We start from the raw sequence: 24,428 nt of genomic DNA on the forward strand, positions 1-24,428 counted from the left end.
CTGTTGTTCGTGGGGTCCTGGGAGGCAGCCGTGGTGGTGGGGGCTGCCTGCTGTGTGGTCTGTGGAGGGGTTGGGGTCTCCTCGATGCACCTGGGCTGCCCTGCTCCTGGAGGCGGGTTGACGTAGCTGTCAATGAACTCTTGGAGGGCGTCGGTGTCGAAGGTGTAGTGGTCCTCTTCGTCATCAGTGAAGAGAGGTTCAGTCTGGTCTCCAGGAGGGGTTGGTTTTCCCTCTGCAATGTGAAGGGTAGATGCAGTTTAACATTGTGTTCACATGTATGTTGACGCATTGTACATGTTTACATACAGTCTGCATGACAATGTACATTGTGACTGTTTGGGAGGAGCTGCCTATGTGATGCTGGACAGTGGACATTTGATACTACATCACGGATGTGTGTTTGTACTTGTACATTACCAACTCACATTTCCCTGCTATGCCAAATGTGAATGGCCAGTTACTACACACAAACGGCACCAGCTGTGTCCTCTGTTCTGCTGTGAATATGTTGCGGTTTGTACCACATTGTTGTCAATGTTGATGTGCTCTGCATGTTGTGTGTGTGTGCTGCATTTTGGGAGAGTTGCCCCTGCAGCTCTGATTTTGCTGCCCCTCATCCCTTTCATGCGGTGTGCCTTTGATTTCTGTGATTTCTGTTTGACGGGTTGGTCCGGCGTTGTCTGGGATCCTGAACTGCGGGCGTCTCACCGACTGGGCGCCATGGGTCACTAAACTCTGTTCCCATTAACGGTTCAGGGATTGGAGATGCAAAACAGGAGTGCTGAAACCTCGGTTGAATGGCGACCGGAACCCGTTGATCGTACCTGGAGATACTAGCAATCCCCATTGTAAACATAGCGTCGCTGATAACAGTGAATACAACAGCGTAAATTGCACACAAGATCTGCCCACAAGCTACCTGTCCAGTGAGGCTCTGATCTCGATTACTCAGATAGAGACAGAGGTAGCAGATAAAATAAGCAGACGACCTCAAATCTTTGAAAAAGTGATTAATGCATACAAACGTCTGATCCATCCGAGCCCCTCCAGAACTGAAATAATATTACTGTTCCCTGTAATCAGGAACCCCAAGAACTCAACATGAGACTTCAAGGTTTTCAAATTATAGATGTACATGGTATCCTGATGAAGGCTTCAGCCGAAACGCGTGTAGGAATTGTTGTATAGAAAAGCCATGCCTTAAACTATCTTGTTGTTCTGATTTTAAGTAGCATTTTGCACTTAATAATTGATTCAGTGAATGTTTGATGAACCCTAGAATAGAAACAAAATATTGTATCCTGTGGAATGGAATAATTTAAACAACTATTCTTGTAAATCATTTTGCAATAATTGACACTGGAGTTATTGCTATTTTATATGCGAATATGATTAATTTATTAAATATCCGGAAAAATAATAAAAAATATATATATTTTTGTAAATGAAAGGTACATGCATGTCATTTCTGTGTATGCTCTTCAGGTCCGATATGATATTTTCATGTTCCTAAATTGTTTTTTATCACAAAAAAGCTTCCACAGAGTGGCCAGTAATATAATCTTTTCTTAAGTGTATGGCACTGACATTATCAGTAGCTCGGGATGATTTTCATCGAACATATGGAGATCTTAATAATGTGAAGGTTGGAGACCTCTGGGCTAGAACCAGTGGTAATAAGGCATATGTTTTTTTTGCCATTTATCAAGCAATCAACATAGGGGCTTTCTGAACTACTGGCTTGTGGTATTCAGGGCATGGTTGGAACGTCTTAGAGTTGCAGAGAAGTTCTGCGTAACTTGGTTAGATTCAGGCGGGTTGGCAGGGCCGGGTACATTTGAAGTAGCAGCAGGGCAGTCTCGTTTCCAGTGCCCCAACTGATCACAGACCAAACCAGAACCTCGCTTACCTGGGGCTTCTCATATGCCCATTCAGTTGCCCCTCCCCGCCCTGCGTAACCCCTGCCTCTTGACACCCTCCTATTCTCCCCCCTTGGAAGAAGTTCCCACCCTTCGCCCTTCACATTTTGCTGAATATTCTGCAACTTCAAAGACATTAATTTGGACTCAACATTCTCTTTCTCTCCTGCAAAGCCACACGATGGTTTGCGACAGTCAACAATTCGTCTAGTCTCTTCGTTTACCAACTAATACATATCATCATCAACTGACTTCTAACATTCAGTGACAACCCCAGCCCAAACGTCGCACCTACTGCCCACTGAGCCATCCCCATTGGACGAGCAATGAGTACCTCTCAAACACGTCCTTCAGCCGGTCTAAAAAACCTGCGGGCTATGCGCCCTACCTTACTTCCAATTCGAAATCTCAGTACAATCTGTTCCACACGGCACACACCACAACTGCGTACTGTGCTGCATTTAACTCTCGATTGTTTCTGGGATCCTGCCTCGGACACTATAAGCCAAGAAAGCGGAGATAAAATTATCTCCCTATTACCTAGCTGCCGCTAACACCAGTTAGCGACAGCTAGTAGGAGATAGCGACCATCTTGGGCCCCACTTTGCATGTCAGTGATATTTATCACTAATGAGATGCAAAGTGGGCGTGCCAAGATGTTAGAGACTGAAAACAGTCGCTAACATCGCTATCTCCTATTACCAACTTTTGGAGATTTTCGCGCTAGACGGGAATATCTCCAAAAGCTAACACCTGCCCTGAGCAGTTCTTAGCCATGTTATCCAATGGGAGGTGGATAACATGGCTAAGAGCATTAGCTCGTTAATGCATGAATATCGCTGACTTTTCAGCGATATTCATGCTTTGCGGCGATTTTTACCGCATTTGCGTTAAACCTTGGTAATACCAAGGTTTATTTGCGGTAAAAATCGCTGCAGCGCTGCAGTAAATTTTTGTCTCTAACCAAGCAATAGCGATAATTATCGCTATTGCTTGGTAATATGCCCCATTGACTTTTATACAAAATAATGTCTCACTTCACTTGGTATCACCAATTGCAACAATTGACTTGCATCCGACTAGTTCAGTGCGTACACTTTTGAACACACTACAGTTCTTCACGGAACAGGGGGGCATATTATCAAGAAACAGAGTTAAAATTATTGCTGCTTTTGCGGCAGAAAACTGCTTCTAAAGTGGCGATAATGGGCTTGATAATATGCCCTTGAGAATTCCAATAGAAGCCCATGTTCTGGTGTGAACTTGGGCTTCTATTGGAATTCTCTAAGACATATTATCAAGCCCATTATTGCCGCTTTAGCAGCGGTTTTCTGCCGCTAAAGAGGAGATCATTTAACGCCGTGCTTGATAATATGCCCCAGGGTTCCATAGTCTTTATTGATTCTCAATGCTATCATGTCAGAGGGAGTCCAAGGGACTTGGGGGCATATGTAGGTAGGCTTTTGCGATTCGGAAACGCCGTAATTTGCAAAATTACTGGTGTTTGCGAATGCAAAAGTGTGTGATGCTATGTAGGTAAGAAACGTTCCATGCAAAATTGCTAATCACAAAATTTGAGATTAGCAATTTTGCGAGAAATGGGTTCTGCAAATAAATTTGCAAATCCACAATCTGCGTATCAGTATTCGAATTCGCAATTTCCAATGTAGGAAAAAATCGCAAATTGCGGATTTACGAAAATCGCAATTTTGCACTTCTCAATTACCACCAACTCTGACCCGGTGGTAATCAGGTGCAACCTATATAAAGTGGCCCATAATTCCTCTGTGGCTGCTCACAATGGCTGGGCTTTATGTTATAGCCAGGAGGCTGCGCATCCAACAGGTTGAAGAGAGAAGAAGACGCCAGGAGAGGATCTACAGGACACACGTCACCCTCTTCCAACGCACTGAGGAGGACATCCATGTGCACTACAGGCTGCATCCAGAAAGTCTCCTGGAGCTGATAGAGGAGTTGACACCCATGCTTGAGCACCCCACATCCAGGGCCCACACCATTCCCACACACATACAGGTATTGTGCTCACTGCACCTCCAAGCGTCAAGGAGTTTCCAGGGGGTAATTGCCACAGTGGGAGGGGTGTCCCAGAGTGCACTTTCATGTTTCTTCCATGCTTTTCTCAATGCTATGATGCAGAGGATGCATACCCACATCAAATTTCCAAACACACAGCAGGAACTCGACCAAACCAAACAGGATTTTTATCAAATTGCCCAATTTCCCCATGTGATTGGCTGTGTAGATGGAAAACATGTTGCACTGTCCCCCCATCACACAATGAATATGTTTTTAGAAAGAGAAAATCATACCATTCAATTAACATCCAGGCAGTCTGCAATGCAAAAAATCTCATCACCGATATCGTATCTAAATTTCCAGGGAGCACTCATGATTCCTTCATTTTTAGACACTGTGCTTTACATCGTGGACTTACAAATGGCGATTTTGGACAGGGATACCTGCTAGGTAATTTCATGGCACACACAAGCAGTAGTATGAAATGTTCCAACTTTCAACATCTCACCAACCCTCACCATTCTTCTTCCATGCAGGAGACAGTGCATATGCTGTGCATGACTATATACTCACACCCTACCTGAATCCAACCACAGCTGCTGAGCGGAAATACAACACTGCCCACAGAGCCACAAGAGCCACCATAGAGAGAACCTTTGGAATCCTGAAAAGCCGTTTCCGCTGCCTCCACAAGATTGGAGGCACTCTACAGTACAGTCCGGAGACATGTTGCAAGATAGTGGTGGCCTGCGCTATGCTACACAATATTGCCATTAAGAAGGGCACCCCAGTGGATCTGACTGACTCCGACACATCCGATGAGGAGGAACCAGCCCCCAAACGCAGACGTGCAGGAGGAGCTGGGGCAGCTGCTGGGCGCATGCGACTTGATGACATCACACAGAACTACTTCTAGGTAAGACAATAAACCACAATGACCAATGTTGTTGTTCAAAAAAAAAAATTAAATTCCTTAAATGCAGGATATGCAATGTCACACAGTGTGACTGTAAGTCAGAAATGTGCATGTGTTCATGTCCACACAGTACCCAAATATCATTAACGTAAGTCCTCATGAGATGTGTTGCTTCACAACATACCATTGTCCATTCTGCTCCTTCACCTACGGCGTGAACACCCTGATGCACCACCGTCAGCCTGTTCTGTATTTTCGGTGTTGTTGTCCACACCTCTGCTCTGACGGCCACTCCTACGCCTTTCTGCTGGTATCGGTGGAGTAGGTGTGCTTCTGCTGGATTGGCCATCAGTGTCTATGCTACCTGGCGTAACAATCCCCCCAGTTACAGCAGCACGTAGCTGATCAAGTGAATGGGTTACCTGCACTAGGCTCTTGGCAACATCGTGACAGCAGTGTGCCATTTCATGTTGCATGCTCACTGTTCTTCTACAAAGCATGGATATGGCTGTGGATTGGCGGCTCACAGCCATTGCAAATTGGTCCAGCCGTGTTGTTAAGCGTTGTTGGTCCCTGCGCTGGACCTGCCTAGCAATCCTTGCTTCATTTAAATTTGCCTCTGTTGCTATTTGTCTGATGCCAACTCTCATCTCTAACATGTGCCGATTGTGTTGCGCCAGCTGCCCCTTGGACAGTAATGCTACCCCACCATTGGGATAGTCTCTTAATGTGAGAAGGGTATCAAGAGTAGACCTACTCCACACTGCGTCACAGGACATTGCCTTCCTTACAGAAACATGGATGAACACATCATCAGCACCCGACATCGCCATAGCCATACCGGACGCTTACAAGATTACCCGTAAAGACCGCACCAATCAAACAGGAGGAGGCATCGCCATCATCCATAAGAACACCATCAAAATCACGACCAGCTCCGATGATAATCTTGCAACCGCCGAACATCTCCACTTTCAGATCCACACCGACCCTAGGACCACACTTAGAGGCACCCTCATCTACAGGCCTCCAGGTACCCGCAGTCAATTTAGCGATGACATCACCGACTTCGTCTGCCCACATGCCCTCGCCTCCGAGAACTACATTCTTCTAGGAGACTTCAACTACCACCTTGAAAACAAACATGACAGCAACACCACCACCCTTCTGGACAACCTGGCCAATCTCGGACTCAAACAACTTGTTGACACCCCCACCCATGTAGTCGGACACCCGCTCGACCCTATCTTCACCTCCAGCAAGCACATCTCCTTCGATTGCACCACAGCTCTCCACTGGAAGGACCATAGCTGTGTTCACTTCAGCTACAAAACCACCCTGACCCACAACCGCCCACAACCTATTCCTCGGAGAAACTGGAACCAAATCACCCCCGACCAACTCCTCACATCACTCAACCAAAACCCTCCCACCCTCTCATTGGACCCAAACCAAGCGGCCACCAATCTCAAGCAATGGATCACCCACAGTGCTGACGAATTAGCACCCCTGAAAAAACACCAGATCAAATCAGCCAGAAAAAAGGCTCCCTGGTTCAATGATGACCTTAACAAATCCAAGAAGCTATGCCGCACCCTGGAGAAAACATGGAGAAAAAACCCAACCACCGACAACATGTCCACCCTCAAGGCAGCCACCCGCAAACACCACCAACTGATTCGATCCGCCAAGAAATCAGCATTCAAGGATCGTCTCGACAACAACACTCACAACAGCAAGGAACTTTTCAACATCGTCAAAGAATTCACCAACCCCACCGCAGCATCTAACGACATCACTCCCTCCCAAGACCTCTGCGATGCGTTATCCTCCTTCTTCTACAATAAAATTGCCAACATCCACAACAGCTTCGAGGATACTCCCAGCTTTCAACCCTCCCCACCTCCCTCAAATCCTACTCCGCCAACTAATAACCTCAACGCCTGGAACCCAATCACCACTGAAGACACCATCCGCCTGATGAACTCCATCCACTCTGGCTCGCCAACTGACCCCTGCCCCCACCACATCTTCAACAAAGCGGACTCCATCATCGCACCCCATCTCCGTGATGTCATCAACTGCTCGTTCAACTCTGCCACCTTTCCAGAAAGCTGGAAACACGCCGAACTCAGCGCCCTTCTGAAGAAACCCACAGCAGACCCCTCTGAACTTAAAAACTACCTCCCCATATCCCTCCTCCCATTCCCGGCCAAAGTCATCGAGAAAGCCGTCAACATCCAGCTCGCCGCCTTCCTTGAATCCAACAACTCCCTCGATCCATCTCAATCCGGGTTTCGAGCCAAACACAGCACCGAAACCGCCCTCATTGCAGCGACTGACGACATCCGAACTCTACTGGACAACGGTGAAACAGTGGCCCTCATTCTACTCGACCTCTCCGCCGCTTTCGACACAGTCTACCACAGCACCCTTATACAGCGCCTCAGCAACATCGGAATACAAGGAAAAGCCTTGGACTGGATCACCTCATTCCTCGCAGGGAGAACTCAAAGAGTCCGACTTCCCCCATTCAACTCTGAGGCCACTGAAATCATCTGTGGCGTACCACAAGGATCTTCACTCAGTCCCACCCTCTTCAACGTTTACATGAGTCCACTCGTCCCCATCGCGCGTCAACACAACCTTAACATCATCTCTTACGCCGACGACACCCAGTTAATCCTTTCCCTCACCAAAGACCCTAACACTGCCAAAACCAATCTCCACGAGGGCATGAAAGAAGTAGCCGAATGGATGAAACATAGCCGCCTAAAACTCAACTCAGACAAAACGGAGGTGCTCATCCTAGGATCTTCCCCCTCTGCCTGGGACGACTCCTGGTGGCCTTCCGCTCTGGGCACAGCACCCGCACCCACAGACCATGCACGTAACCTTGGCTTCATCCTAGACTCCTCTCTCTCGATGTCAAGACAAGTCAACGCAGTCTCATCCTCCTTCTTCAACGTACTTCGTATTCTCAAAAAGATCTTCCGCTGGATCCCCCTCGAAACAAGAAAGACTGTCACCCACGCACTGGATTATGGTAACACACTATACGCCGGAATAACAGAAAAATTACAGAAAAAACTCCAACGCATCCAAAACGCATCAGCGAGACTCATATTAGACATCCCTTGCCAAGATCACATCACCGGACACCTAAAAGACCTCCACTGGCTTCCCGTCAACAAAAGAATTACATTCCGCCTTCTCACCCACGCACACAAAGGCCTCTACAATCTAGGACCCGAATGCCTCAACACTCGACTGTCCTTTTACAAACCCACCCGCCAACTAAGATCGTCCAATCAAGCCCTCGCCGCTGTCCCGTGCATCCGAAAGTCCACCATGGGGGGCAGATCCTTCTCCTTCCTTGCTGCCAAGACCTGGAATTACTACCCACTCACCTCCACCTTACTCAGAACCACACCTCCTTCAGAAAAAAACTTAAAACATGGCTATTCGACAAATAATGAACCCCTTACCCAAGCGCCTTGAGACCCTCTGGGTGAGCAGTGCGCTATACAAATACCCGAACTTGAACTTGAACTTTAGAAGGGGTGGGGCCTTAGTCATCATCGCAACATGATGAGGAGAGAAGTAATGTCTCCTGGTCAGTCGGTCTGCTGTTCATCTTAAGCTTTCTCTGGTGATAGTGGGGCTGCGCTCTCAGGGATCTCTATGGGGAGTTAAGACGGGAAGCACTTGGGTTCTAGATGATTCCACCGTAGTGGAGCCTGCGTCATGTCACATCACTCACATGCCTCTGCCACGTGCTTTGCTACCAGTCATCGTCATTGCTGCTCTTGCTCGCATGTTACCCCCTTGTGCTCTGTTCTCCGATGGTTCTACAGGTGCCGCTCCGTTTCCAGGTGCGGCAGCGACTGTACCATAGGTCTTATCAGCTACCATGGGGAAAACTGTCCAGCAAAACCTCCTCCCTTTGGTCTTTGTCCTTCTTCTCTTTCTCTTATGGTTAAGTGATCTGGGGGAATAGATAGGGAGGAATCAGAACAGCAGGACAACACGCTTGATCTCTGTCCCTATAATGAGCCAGTTGTTCCTGGGTATTTTTCATTCCTCGGACTAGGGATTCGTGCTTCGTTATGGGCCTCCTCAGTCCGCTACAAAATAAGCGGCCGCTGTGGAGCGTCTTTCTATATTGGAGGTCGCATGCTTAGGAAAGGTCTTCTTCTCATCTGGTTGGTATATCCCACCCACTTTCTCAAATAATTGCGCGTGGATTCACTGTACTGACCCACTTTTTCAAATAATTTCGCGTAGTTTCACCGTACTGACCCACTGTTTCCGATACTTGCATGTGGCTTTACCGTACGGGTGGGACATACCATGGGCAGGAGGTCACTCTTGGTGGGGGGTCGCTATGTTTAGGTTTTTTTAACCCCCATGTCCGCTTCTTAGCTCACACACACGAGGAAAGCAGGATAAGGAATTTGCCCACATAGTGTAAGCATGTCTGCCCGTCTTGTAACCACAGGTCATCCTGTGGAAGAGGGTGGAAATAAAGCAGTTGGGTTACCTCTGTACCGCTCTCCTGGACAGGGTACTGGGAGGTATCGTGCACTCACATCCTAAGATCACTACTAAGGGCACACCCCTTATTGGTGACTGTAGTGTTGACACTACAGTCAAAAGTAAGGGGAGAGCAAATTGTGCCCTGCATGTACCATGATGCAAAGGAGAAAAACTTTTCTGGGCTATGATGTAGTGTCTGCCTGTACCCTTTTCCCTGCCCGAACTGTTTTTCATGACCTTCTCTACCATTTATCACACATTCCTAATATTCCTTTTTGTAAAAATTTAAATCCGGCCCATTGATTATACTTTATCCGGCCCCAGACTGAAATTACGGCTCGAGCTGGAGAGTACAGCCCTAGCCGGAGAGTACGGTCCGAGTGCGGAGAGTACGGTCCGGGTGCGGAATTTCCGGCCGAGTGCAGATGTAAAGTTAGGAATCGTAAGTGCATTCTGTGAATACCAAAAGTTGTACGTTTAGAAGTTTGTCTCAGATTAGTTCTGTGAATCTGCCCCAATATATGCAATGCAAGTCGGCGAAATACGGTAAGTGTGGTGAGGCTTCACCTAAAAGTTGGTTCAACATGCTTACACTATGTGGACAATTTCCCAGTTCCAGAGCTGGGCCATGCCACTCCCCGCCCCCCCTGGGAAAACATCTCTCTTACCAGTTTGTTGTGTGTAGTCCGGTTCAGCACTCTTCTGTTTGCCTTTCGTAGATGATTCCCGGACACACAATGCACCAGGTTCTGTAAATAAAAAAAAGTAAAACAACACATGTGTTAATGCACAAAAGTTGTAAGAACGCTTCAGAACAAGGATTCAGTTTGTAAGAGCGCTTCAGAACAAGGCTACACTTTGTAAGAACGCTTCAGAACAAGGATTCAGTTTGTAAGAGCGCTTCAGAACAAGGCTACACTTTGTAAGAACGCTTCAGAACAAGGCTAAAGTTTGTAAGAACGCTTCAGAACAAGGCTACACTTTGTAAGAACGCTTCAGAACAAGGCTAAAGTTTGTAAGAACGCTTCAGAACAAGGCTACAGTTTGTAAGAATGATTAAGAACAAGGCTACAGTTTGTAAGAACGCTTCAGAACAAGTCTACAGTTTGTAAGAACGCTTCAGAACAAGGCTACAGTTTGTAAGAACGCTTCAGAACAAGTCTACAGTTTGTAAGAATGCTTCAGAACAAGTCTACACTTTGTAAGAACGCTTCAGAACAAGGCTACAGTTTGTAAGAACGCTTCGGAACAAGTATACACTTAGTAAGAACGCTTCAGAACAAGGCTACACTTTGTAAGAGTGCTTTGGAACAAAGCTACACTTTGCTGGAAGGCTTCAGAACAAGGCTACAGTTTGTAAGAACGCTTCAGAACAAGGCTCCACTTTATAAGAACGCTTCAGAACAAGGCTCCGCTTTGTAAGAACGCTTCGGAACAAAGCTACGCTTTGCTGGAAGGCTTCAGAACAAGGCTACTGTTTGTAAGAACGCTTCAGAATAAGGCTACTCTTGGCTAGAAAGGTTCGGAACAAGGCTACACTTTGTAAGAACGCTTCAGAACAAGGCTATAGTTTGTAAGAATGCTTCAGAATAAAGCTACTCTTGGCTAGAAGGCTTCGGAACAAGGCTACACTTTGTAAGAACGCTTTGGAACAAGGCTTCACTTTGCTTTAAGGCTTCGCGGATCAAGGCTACACTTTGTAAGAACGCTTCAGAACAAGGGTACACTTTGTAAGAACGCTTCAGAACAAGGCTACACTTTGTAAGAACATTTCAGAATAAGGCTACTCTTGCCTATAAGGCTACGGAACAAGGTTACAGTTTGTAAGAACGCTTCAGAATAAGGCTACTCTTGGCTAAAAGGCTTCGGAACAAGGCTACACTTTATAAGAACGCTTCAGAACAAGGCTACACTTTGCTAGAAGGCTTCAGAAACAGGCTACATTTTGCTACAAGGCTTCGGAACAAGGCTACACTTTGCTAGAAGGCTTCAGCAGAAATGTGCAGCAATATGGAGCAGCAAAACAATAATTCATTTAAACTGCTGTTCATCTGCAATTATGCTGACTTCAGTAATCTTCAGAAAGAAATAAAAACGAAATCACGATTCAATAATAAAATTGAACCGCACGTGTTACGGCATCCAGGGATGCTTTCGCTGGTATCGTAAACATGTCAGCATGTAAGGCACATACCCAGGTGACGTCACTTCCCCTCCATGGCGTGAGTGCCTGTCCGCCCTCCAGTCGCGATTTGTCGCCTGGCGCCCATGCTCTACATTCATTCAGTTGTACAAAAGGGGGTGGTGATGGACGGAGCATTTGAACCAATCAAACACTCACACCCAGTCAAACGATCTGGGTTTAATCCATCACCGTTCTTTAGCCCACTCTGCCACCCCAGTTCAGACATGGCTATATGCAAATCAGTCTGACCCTGTGCCTCATGGGAACAGTCCAGCCCGAACTGCCAAGCCATGTCTTCCCTGGACCGGAAACAAGCTTCCGAGGACCAGTTTCTGGCATTGCAGCCGTCTTCAGCCCGGCTTGCTTGAATCCAGTGGCAAAGTGAGCAAGCGACTCACGTCTGAGCATACCCTGCCAACTTATGGCGAACAAAGAGGTACAAAAGAGGGTGGTGATGGACAGAGCATTTGAACCAATCAAACACTCACACCCAGTGTTGGACAGGCCCCATGAAGGGCTCGCTCCCTCCCCGCACGACAGGGCCCAGACACCGGCTCTCCAGGTGCGACCCACAGAAGCAACCCGCAACCCGTCCCCTACGGGACGCCTGCTCCCGGATATCTTTGTATCACTGGCCCGGGCCACCGTCGGTATCATTGCCCGGCCCAGTCGCCATCTTGGACACTGCACCACGAGGCCGCGTGGCCTCAGCTCGACCCTAACCCTGGGCCTGGCCAGGCCCCGACATCCCGGCACCACCATCCACCCAGGAGGTGAGCGGACCACTTGGCAGGTCAATGGGAGAAAGAAGTGTCGATGGCTCTCCCCCGCCAGGTGCCGATCGCCCCCAGCCTCCCCGGGCGCTGGCTCCACCCCCCTGCTGGGTGTCTGGACTCCCTCATCCCGGACCTCCCGACCTCCAAGCGCGAGGGTCCGGACATCAAAGGGCGCCAGACCTATAACTGACAAAAGCACAAGGGTGGCTGGGCCCAAGGGGAAGGAGGGTAGGCAGGGCCACACAATATGAAATAGAAATGTTTGCCTATGCCTCCAAACTACTTCAAGTGCACACTCATTCACGTGCAAGTAAACCACAATTTGTTAGTTTACAAAAAACAATTTATGTTTTCAATTTTTTCAATTTTTCTCACAGTTTACAAAAGAAAAATTCACAAAAGACAGAGCTCAGATCACTATCGACCTCATGTCTTAGCCATATGTAATTTCAAAACACTTAATACAAATGTGCGATAAACAAAAAAATGATGAACAATTCAAACAACAGTGACTTTTTAACGTAAAAAACATTACCATAAATACATGGACCACAAAACCTTATACATTTGTGAAACAAGAACTTTTTCAAACAGTTAGAAAACACGGGGAGACAATAAAACACAACGTTTTCAACAGTTGGACTCCCACGATCTGAACAGGAGTTAATCAATTAAATTACAGGAGTATTGCCCATTTCCGCAACAACTGATATTGGCCCACTGGCCAAACTAAACCCAAAAGAAGGGGAATGCCGACGCGTTTCGAATCCTGATTAGCGACTTGCAGGATTCTCGTCAGGGCAGTCTGAATCTAGTCCATGGGAACTTGTATGAATCCTGCCCGCAGTCAGTTCTGTTTGAGTGGAAAATGTCGTCTAGGCTTGCTGGCCTGCGCTGCGTTATTCCTGGAAGCTTGGCCACGTCTTCGCCACATGGGGTGAAGTTCTTCAATTTTTTTAGACACCAATCCGCGGTGGCCGTAGTGGGGTTTCCGATTACACAACCGCGTTTGTCCGCCAAAAAAACAGTTCGTTAAGTGTCCGTGAGGGTTCCGATTATCTCCGCACGGAGGGCGGTTGAGTGATTATCGCAATATGTTTTGGAAAGCTTCCAAACAGTATACTGGCTCCACCACAACAGACCAAGGGCCTGGTCTGTTGTGGTGGAGCCAGTATACTGTTTGGAAGCTTTCCAAAACATATTGCGATAATCACTCAACCGCCCTCCGTGCGGAGATAATCGGAACCCTCACGGACACTTAACGAACTGTTTTTTTGGCGGACAAACGCGGTTGTGTAATCGGAAACCCCACTACGGCCACCGCGGATTGGTGTCTAAAAAAATTGAAGAACTTCACCCCATGTGGCGAAGACGTGGCCAAGCTTCCAGGAATAACGCAGCGCAGGCCAGCAAGCCTAGACGACATTTTCCACTCAAACAGAACTGACTGCGGGCAGGATTCATACAAGTTCCCATGGACTAGATTCAGACTGCCCTGACGAGAATCCTGCAAGTCGCTAATCAGGATTCGAAACGCGTCGGCATTCCCCTTCTTTTGGGTTTAGTTTGGCCAGTGGGCCAATATCAGTTGTTGCGGAAATGGGCAATACTCCTGTAATTTAATTGATTAACTCCTGTTCAGATCGTGGGAGTCCAACTGTTGAAAACGTTGTGTTTTATTGTCTCCCCGTGTTTTCTAACTGTTTGAAAAAGTTCTTGTTTCACAAATGTATAAGGTTTTGTGGTCCATGTATTTATGGTAATGTTTTTTACGTTAAAAAGTCACTGTTGTTTGAATTGTTCATCATTTTTTTGTTTATCGCACATTTGTATTAAGTGTTTTGAAATTACATATGGCTAAGACATGAGGTCGATAGTGGTCTGAGCTCTGTCTTTTGTGAATTTTTCTTTTGTAAACTGTGAGAAAAATTGAAAAAATTGAAAACATAAATTGTTTTTTGTAAACTAACAAATTGTGGTTTACTTGCACGTGAATGAGTGTGCACTTGAAGTAGTTTGGAGGCATAGGCAAACATTTCTATTTCAGACCTATAACTGAGGCAGCTCCAGAGCAGGAAGGCAGTTGTATCCTGGAGTCGAGAGACACTGTGAAGAACTCATCCTTGACGGACTGCTGGCGCTACCGCAGCCCTGCCTTGTAAACTGTCGTCCTGCCTGCCGGCGTTGCCACGGCCTTCTGCAACCCTCATCCTCGTGGGACCTGCTGGCGCTGCCGCGGCCCGTTGTAACCTTCATCCTCGTGGGGACCTGCTGGCGCTGCCGCGGCCTCTTGCAACTACCATCTTCGTCGGGACCTGCTGGCGCTGCCGCGGCCCGTTGCTACCTACGACCTCCTCGGGACCTGCTGGCGCTGCCGCGGCCCGACCTTCACGAACGCCGAGCTCGAGGATTGTGAGCTACCCATCATCTCATCTCAATACCAGATTGGTAACAAGACTGTCCCGCTACCCCCTTTCCCTTCCAGAGACTAGAATTAAGAGGACCCTCGTGTCCTGACCTCATTGTACCGTTCTACCTCACTTTAAGAACTGCATATAAAGAGCGTTAATCTTCTCTTCGTGTGGTGTCCATCTGTGGGGGGGAAGTTACTTGTCTGTACGATCGCTGAAGACGGCCCTCACCGGAGGCCTCTCCCCTTGTCCTCGGCCGACCCTCCAGGTCCCCGTCTAACATTGGTGGCCAGCTGCGCGATCCGAACCAACGCGTAATCGTACAGAGAGTAACTCACCCTACGACTAAACCACAATGTCGACCAAAGAGAGCGGATCTACAGAGAAATTCCAGATGGAGAAACTAGAAGAGTACAACCACCGAGAGCTAAAACAATTTTGTATAGAACTAGGCATTGCTACCACCGGTCTGAGCACGAAAGATGACTTCAAACACGCCCTAGAATCCTGGGCAGAAACAAATGCCGCCGGACCCCGGGTCCAAAACATCGAAGCACCAGAGACAAACACCACTCTGACGGAAGAAAGGAGAACGGGTCTCTCCCGGGAAGAGATCCAAGAACGAGAAAAAAGCAGACTACACGAATTAGAGTTGGCATGGCTCAAGTTGGACGGAGAGCTGAAACTGGCGGAACAAAAAATGAACCTAGAACACTTACGGCTCCGAGAAGAGCGGGAAGAAAAGCAAAGACAGAGAGAACTCGAAGAAAAAAGACTGGCATACGAACACGAGCGCAAGCTAGCAGAGATAGAAATGCGGAAACAGAACAAAGACCTAGGGGTGCCCGAGCAACCGCACACCCCAGGCGCTACCGAACAAAAGGTCCACATCCCCAAAGATGTGGTCCGTGAATATTATCGGAACGACGACATACAGCAGTGGTTCAAGGCCTACGAGATCGCCATGACCTCCCACAGGATCGATCGAAGTGACTGGGGAGCCGGTCTATGGGGGAGGTTCGTCAATGAAGGCCGCGATGCCCTGCTACAGCTCCCGGACCATCAAATGACGTCCTATGACCACATGAAGGCCGCCTCCTCACTCGATATGGTCTTACGCCCGAAATGTACCGCCAGAGGTTCCGCGACTGCACCCGGATCCTGGGTACAACTTGGGTAGAATATGTGAACTATTTCAGCCGAGCCTTCGAGGGATGGATCAAGGGTAGCCACGTAACAACCTACGAGCAGCTTTTCAACCTCATTGTGTGGGAGCACCTCTCCAACAACTGCTTCGTCGAGCTCAGGCAGCACCTCCTCGACAGTAAATTGACTGAACCACGGCAGCTCGCCGCTGAGGCTGACCGATGGGAAAGCACCCGAGTGGCCCGGAGTGGGCCCAACGAGCAGAACAGAACCAACCAAGGTCATCATCGTCCCCGATGAGGAGGAGGAGGCCAGGGCCGGGGCAGAGACGCCGTCCCGGCCGCTCCCGCTAACAACACCCCGCCCCCGGCCGGCCGGGGCAACCCCCCGATGCGCCCGGGGTTCCGAGCCAATGTTACTTGTCACCGATGCCAGCGAGTCGGCCACTATGCCAGTGACCCAAACTGCCCAAAGAACCAGACTCCCGGGCCCCGCCAGGTAGCTGCCGCCGCCCTGGGAGAGGAGCAAATCTCCGAAGAGCATGAAGAGTACGAGCAGGAGCAGCCTGAGTGGGAACCCGCCGCCATGGTCCTGGCTTGCCTAGGTGGAAGAGACATGATCCCGCGGGCTCCCCTACCCGCCAACACCAGAAAATACAGCCAGTGGGTGAACATAAATGAGCGCAAGGCCGAAGCCCTGCGTGACACGGGGGCCAGTGTGACGGCCGTCCGCTGTCACCTGGTGACCCCAGAACAAATCCTGCCAAACGTTCTTTGCCCCGTCCGATCGGCCGACAATTCTGAGAGCCTGTGTCGGATGGCCTGCGTCCCCTTCGAATGGGGAGGAGTGTCCGGTATGCTAAAAGTGACTGTCCGCGATGATGCCCCCGTGGACTGCCTCCTGGGAAACGATCTCGAGAGTTCCCCATGGGCAACCGTTGAAAGAAGAGAGCACCTGGGGATGTTGGGCCTCCCGGACTGGGCGTGCGTAACAACCCGGTCCATGGCCGCCCGCACCATCCCCAGACCTGAAGAACCCGAATGGCCAGCACCTCCTCCCCCGATCACTCCAGAGGAAGACATCATCCAGACCGGCCCCCCGGAACAAACCCAAGAAGGGCCCGCTCAGCCCCAAGACCTTCCAGACCTGGCTCAGTGGCGTCAAGAAGGGGGACCCACCTAGGAGCAATTCCGGCAAGAGCAAAAGACCTGTCCCTCCCTCGAGGGACTGCGACAGCAAGCACTCGCCCAGAGCGCGGGAGACACCGCAGGGGCCCACTGGATCTATTGGGACAATGACCTACTGTACAGCGAACAAAGAATCGCAGAGTTGGGGGCTAGTCGAGTGCTGGTGGTGCCACTCCGCTTCAGAGACTTCCTTTTGAACTTGGCACATGATGTCCCCCTGGCTGGACACTTGGGGCAAGATAAAACCTACAACCGCCTGGTAACCCACTTTTACTGGCCAAAAATGAGAAACGACGTCTCCAACCACTGCCGGTCCTGCCCCACCTGCCAGGCCAGTGGGAAGAGCGGCCGCAAACTCAAGGCCCCCCTGCAACCATTCCCCGTGGTTACCACCCCGTTCGAAAGGGTGGGAATAGACATTGTGGGGCCCCTGGACCCCCGCACAGCACAAGGGCATCGATTCATCCTGGTCCTGGTGGACCACGCCACCCGCTATCCCAAGGCCGTTCCCCTTCGAACTGTAACAGCACCAGTGGTAGGCCGGGCCTTAATGGGGATCTTCTCTCGAGTGGGCTTCCCCCGGGAGGTCGTCAGCGACAGGGGCACGAACTTTATTTCAAAGTATATGAAATCCCTCTGGCAGCAGTGCAGAGTCACCTACCGATTCACCACCCCCTATCACCCGCAAGGAAACGGACTGGTCGAGCGGTTCAACCGCACTCTCAAGGGGATGATCATGGGGCTGGAAGAACCCCTACGCCGCCAGTGGGACGTGCTACTCCGGTGCCTCCTCTTCGCCTACCGAGAAGTCCCCCAGAAGTCCCTCGGCTTCAGCCCCTTCGAACTCCTGTACGGGCACCCCGTTCGAGGGCCCCTCAGCCTAGTGAAAGAAGAATGGGAAATGGCCCCCCTGAAGACCCCTCCAGACGTCTACAAGTACCTCCTGACCCTCCGCAACCAGACCAGGCGGTTCAGAGAGATTGCCAAAGCCAATCTTGAGGCCAGTCAGGAGGACATGAAGAAATGGTACGATCAACATGCCTCCTCCATCGAATTCGAGCCTGGTCAGCAGGTATGGGTGATGTCCCCCATCGAACCTTGTGCCTTGCAGGACAAATGGACGGGGCCCTTCAAGGTGGTCGAGCGCAAGAGCCCCGTCACCTATCTCATCGACATGGAATCCCCCCGGAACCCCCTCCGGGTTCTCCACGCCAACAGACTCAAACTACACTTCGTGCGCTCGGAGCTCAGCCTGCTGATGGCTACAGACAGTGGGGCTGAAGAGGACTCCGAGCCCCTCCCTGACCTACTGAGGACCCGGGAGAAGGATGGTTCGGTGGACGGGGTCCGACTCTCCGATGCCCTAACTCCGGAGCAGCGCCAAGACTGTCGGGCCCTCCTGCTGCAATTTGCAAACCTATTTTCCCTCACCCCCGGGGTCACCCCCTGGTGCCTGCACGACGTGGACACTGGGGACAGTCCCCCTATCCAACACCGGGCGTACCGAGTACCAGATCGGGTGCGCACCTGCATCCAAGAAGAAGTCTCCAAGATGCTCGCACTCGGAGTCATCGAACCCTCGGACAGCCCCTGGGCCAGCCCAGTTATACTGGTCCCCAAAGCTGCTGTCCCGGGCACCACCCCCGAGCTCCGATTCTGCATCGACTATCGGGGTCTGAACGCTGTCACCAGAACCGACGCTCACCCCATCCCCCGAGCAGATAAACTGGTCGACCGCATGGGGGCTGCCCGCTACCTAAGCATGTTCGACCTGACAGCAGGCTACTGGCAGATCGGCCTCACCCCCAGGGCCCAAGAACGATCCGCTTTCTCCACCCCGGATGGACACTACCATTTCAAAGTGATGCCATTCGGCATGAAAAACGCTCCAGCCACTTTCCAACGACTTGTGAACCAGGTATTGGCGGGCCTCGAAGAGTTCAGCGCCGCCTACCTGGACGATATCGCGGTAAACAGCCGCCACTGGTCAGACCACCTCCGCCACCTCCGAGAGGTCCTGCAGGCCCTCCAACAGGCCGGCCTCACAATCAAGGCCAGCAAGTGCCAAATTGGCCAGGGGTCCGTGACCTACCTCGGACACCAAGTAGGAAGCGGTCTGGTGGCCCCCCTCCAGCTCAAGATCGCTGCCATCCAGTCCTGGCAGCCCCCCGTAACCCAAACCGAGGTCCGAGCCTTCTTGGGGCTCACCGGATACTACCGGCGGTTTGTGAAGGACTATGGCAGCATTGTGGGGCCCCTCACGGAACTCACATCCAAGAACCGCCCGAAAACAGTCAACTGGACTCCCGACTGTCAAGCGGCCTTCGAGAAGCTGAAGGCCGCCATGTGCACCGCCCCTGTGCTCCAGGCCCCCGACTGCAGCCGCGAGTTCATCGTCCAGACTGATGCCTCAGACCATGGCATTGGGGCCGTCCTCTCCCAACTGAACCCCGAGGGAGTCGACCAACCAGTGGCCTTCATCAGCAGAAGCCTGCTGGCCCGAGAACAGCGCTGGAGCACCATCGAGCGCGAGGCCTTCGCCGTGGTATGGGCCCTTAAGAAGCTCCGGCCCTACCTCTTCGGTACCCACTTCCGGGTGCAAACAGATCATCGCCCCCTGCAATGGTTAATGCAGAGGCGGGGGGAGAATCCCAAACTATTGCGATGGTCCATCTCCCTGCAGGGGATGGACTTCACTGTGGAGCATCGCCCTGGCCAAGACCACGCCAACGCGGATGGCCTGTCCCGCTTTTTCCGCCTCGACGAGGAGAGTCCCCAAGAGGATGGGTGACTCTCCCCGCCTTCAGCTGGGGGGGACGCTTGTTGGACAGGCCCCATGAAGGGCTCGCTCCCTCCCCGCACGACAGGGCCCAGACACCGGCTCTCCAGGTGCGACCCACAGAAGCAACCCGCAACCCGTCCGCCTGCTCCCGGATATCTTTGTATCACTGGCCCGGGCCACCGTCGGCATCATTGCCCGGCCAGTCGCCATCTTGGACACTGCACCACGAGGCCGCGTGGCCTCAGCTCGACCCTAACCCTGGGCCTGGCCAGGCCCCGACATCCCGGCACCACCATCCACCCAGGAGATGAGCGGACCACTTGGCAGGTCAATGGGAGAAAGAAGTGTCGATGGCTCTCCCCCGCCAGGTGCCGATCGCCCCCAGCCTCCCCGGGCGCTGGCTCCACCCCCCTGCTGGGTGTCTGGACTCCCTCATCCCGGACCTCCCGACCTCCAAGCGCGAGGGTCCGGACATCAAAGGGCGCCAGACCTATAACTGAGGCAGCTCCAGAGCAGGAAGGCAGTTGTATCCTGGAGTCGAGAGACACTGTGAAGAACTCATCCTTGACGGACTGCTGGCGCTACCGCAGCCCTGCCTTGTGAACTGTCGTCCTGCCTGCCGGCGCTGCCACGGCCTTCTGCAAACCTCATCCTCGTGGGACCTGCTGGCGCTGCCGCGGCCCGTTGTAACCTTCATCCTCGTGGGGACCTGCTGGCGCTGCCGCGGCCTCTTGCAACTACCATCTTCGTCTGGACCTGCTGGCGCTGCCGCGGCCCGTTGCTACCTACGACCTCCTCGGGACCTGCTGGCGCTGCCGCGGCCCGACCTTCACGAACGCCGAGCTCGAGGATTGTGAGCTACCCATCATCTCATCTCAATACCAGATTGGTAACAAGACTGTCCCGCTACCCCCTTTCCCTTCCAGAGACTAGAATTAAGAGGACCCTTGTGTCCTGACCTCATTGTACCGTTCTACCTCACTTTAAGAACTGCATATAAAGAGCGTTAATCTTATCTTCGTGTGGTGTCCATCTGTGGGGGGGAAGTTACTTGTCTGTATGATCGCTGAAGACGGCCCTCACCGGAGGCCTCTCCCCTTATCCTCGGCCGACCCTCCAGGTCCCCGTCTAACACCCAGTCAACAGATCTGGGTTTAATCCATCAACCTTCTTTAGCCCACTCTGCCTCCCCAGTTCAGAATGGCCATATGCAAATCAGTCTCACCCTGTGCCTCATCATGGGATCAGTCCAGCACGAACTGCCAAGCCATGCTTTCCCTGGACTGGAAACAAGCTTCTGAGGACCGGTTTCTGGCATTACAGCCGTCTTCAGCCCGGCTTGCTTGAATCCAGTGGCAAAGTGAGCAAGGGACTCACGTCTGAGCATACCCTGCCAACTTATGGCGAACAAAGCGGTACAAAAGGGGGTGGTGATGGACGGAGCATTTGAACCAATCAAACACTCACACCCAGTCAACAGATCTGGGTTTAATCCATCACTGTTCTTTAGCCCACTCTGCCACCCCAGTTCAGACATGGCCATATGCAAATCAGTTTGACCCTGTGCCTCATGGGAACAGTCCAGCACGAACTGCCAAGCCATGCCTTCTCTGGACCGGAAACAAGCTTCCGAGGACCGGTTTCTGGCATTACAGCCGTCTTCAGCCAGGCTTGCTTGAATCCAGTGGCAAAGTGAGCAAGGGACTCACGTCCGAGCATACCCTGCCAACTTATGGCGAACAAAGCGGTACAAAAGGGGGTGGTGATGGACGGAGCATTTGAACCAATCAAACACTCACACCCACCCAGTCAACAGATCTGGGTTTAATCCATCACCGTTCTTTAGCCCACTCTGCCTCCCCAGTTCAGAATGGCCATATGCAAATCAGTCTGACTCTGTGCTTCATCATGGAAACAGTCCAGCACGAAGTGCCAAGCCATGCCTTCCCTGGACCGGAAACAAGCTTCCAAGGACCGGTTTCTGGCATTACAGCCGTCTTCAGCCCGGCTTGCTTGAATCCTGTGGCAAAGTGAGCAAGGGTCTCACGTCTGAGCATACCCTGCCAACTTATGGCGAACAAAGCAGTACAAAAGGGGGTGGTGATGGACGGAGCATTTGAACCAATCAAACACTCACACCCAGTCAACAGATCTGGGTTTAATGCATCACCGTTCTTTAGCCCACTCTGCCACCCCAGTTCAGACATGGCCATATGCAAATCAGTCTGACCCTGTGCCTCAAGGGAACAGTCCAGCACGAACTGCCAAGCCATGCCTTCCCTGGACCGGAAACAAGCTTCCGAGGACCGGTTTCTGGCATTACAGCCGTCTTCAGCCCGGCTTGCTTGAATCCAGTGGCAAAGTGAGCAAGGGACTCACGTCTGAGCATACCCTGCCAACTTATGGCGAACAAAGCGGTACAAAAGGGGGTGGTGATGGACCGACCATTTGAACCAATCAAACACTCACACCCAGTCAACAGATCTGGGTTTAATCCATCACCGTTCTTTAGCCCACTCTGCCACCCCAGTTCAGACATGGCCATATGCAAATCAGTCTGACCCTGTGCCTCATGGGATCAGTCCAGCACGAACTGCCAAGCCATGCTTTCCCTGGACCGGAAACAAGCTTCCTTGGACCGGTTTCTGGCATTACAGCCGTCTTCAGCCCGGCTTGCTTGAATCCAGTGGCAAAGTGAGCAAGGGACTCACGTCTGAGCATACCCTGCCAACTTATGGCGAACAAAGCGGTACAAAAGGGGGTGGTGATGGACGGAGCATTTGTACCAATCAAACACTCACACCCAGTCAACAGATCTGGGTTTAATCCATCACCGTTCTTTAGCCCATTCTGCCACCCCAGTTCAGACATGGCCATATGCAAATCAGTCTGACCCTGTGCCTCATGGGATCAGTCCAGCACGAACTGCCAAGCCATGCCTTCCCTGGACTGGAAACAAGCTTCCGAGGACTGGTTTCTGGCATTACAGCCGTCTTCAGCCAGGCTTGCTTGAATCCAGTGGCAAAGTGAGCAAGGGACTCACGTCTGAGCATACCCTGCCAACTTATGGCGAACAAAGTGGTACAAAAGGGGGTGGTGATGGACGGAGCATTTGAACCAATCAAACACTCACACCCAGTCAACAGATCTGGGTTTAATCCATCACCATTCTTTAGCCCACTCTGCCACCCCAGTTCAGACATGGCCATATGCAAATCAGTCTGACCCTGTGCCTCATGGGAACAGTCCAGCACGAACTGCCAAGCCATGCCTTCCCTGGACCGGAAACAAGCTTCCGAGGACCGGTTTCTGGCATTACAGCCGTCTTCAGCCCGGCTTGCTTGAATCCAGTGGCAAAGTAAGCAAGGGACTCACGTCTGAGCATACCCCGCCAACTTATGGCGAACAAAGCGGTACAAAAGGGGATGGTGATGGACGGAGCATTTCAACCAATCAAACAATCACACCCAGTCAACAGATCTGGGTTTAATCCATCACCGTTCTTTAGCCCACTCTGCCACCCCAGTTCAGACATGGCCATATGCAAATCAGTCTGACCCTGTGCCTCATGGGAACAGTCCAGCACGAACTGCCAAGCCATGCCTTCCCTGGACCGAAAGCAAGCTTCCGAGGACCGGTTTCTGGCATTACAGCCGTCTTCAGCCCGGCTTGCTTGAAGTCAGTGGCAAAGTGAGCAAGGTACTCACAGAAACCTACGTAATCTTTTGTCAGGCTGGCTTTATGTAGTGCATGCCAGGCTTCTTCCTTTATCTCTCTCTTACGTTTTTTACTGCCAGATGGTATGCTGTTCTGGCAGACCTCATGTCTATATGGTCTCGTGGAGAAATTTTTAAATATGATATTAAGTGCGCGTGTGTTTTACTGCACTCGCTGTTGAACCATCTTTTCTGCAAGCTTTTATCCGTTCTTTGTGGCCTAGTAAAGAGATTTTGAATTTCTTTAGTTATTTTAAGAAAGGCCCCACATAATTGAGAATCTTCCTTGTCCTCAGAGAGACAAGTATCAAACTCACTGTAGCTGTTGTTAACAAGGCTTGCGAGAAAGGCTACTGGTTCTATTTTGTTCCACTTCAGGGAATAGCCATTTTTATTTGCCAAAGTTAATTTATAGCTATATAAATTTTCAACCAGAGTATTTGGTTTGTCCCCTGCCTCTACAAGGAGTAGGGATAAAGGGCATGGGTAATGGTCGCTCAAAGCTACCTCATTTAAGCTGTAGTTTTGAATTCGACCAGAATGCCGCTTGGAAATTAGGGCGTAATCTATAATGGTTTGATAGCCCCTCCCAATAAAGGTTGGCTTAAATGGGACTGGTGTGGGGCACATTTCATTTATGAACCCCAAATCTAGTTCAGAAATTAAATTGTTAAAAAAGTTTCCCAAAGAAGTATGGGGAAAGTGTGCGCTGCCATCCTCTCTATTTTGCCCCATGCCGCAGATATTCATGTGGCTATGTGGGCATAAAGGGGAGTTAAAGTCGCCCACCACTATTACACATATGTCACTTGAC

The sequence above is a fragment of the Lissotriton vulgaris genome, chromosome 5, assembly GCF_964263255.1.
Source record: "Lissotriton vulgaris chromosome 5, aLisVul1.2, whole genome shotgun sequence".
NCBI lineage: Eukaryota > Metazoa > Chordata > Amphibia > Caudata > Salamandridae > Lissotriton > Lissotriton vulgaris.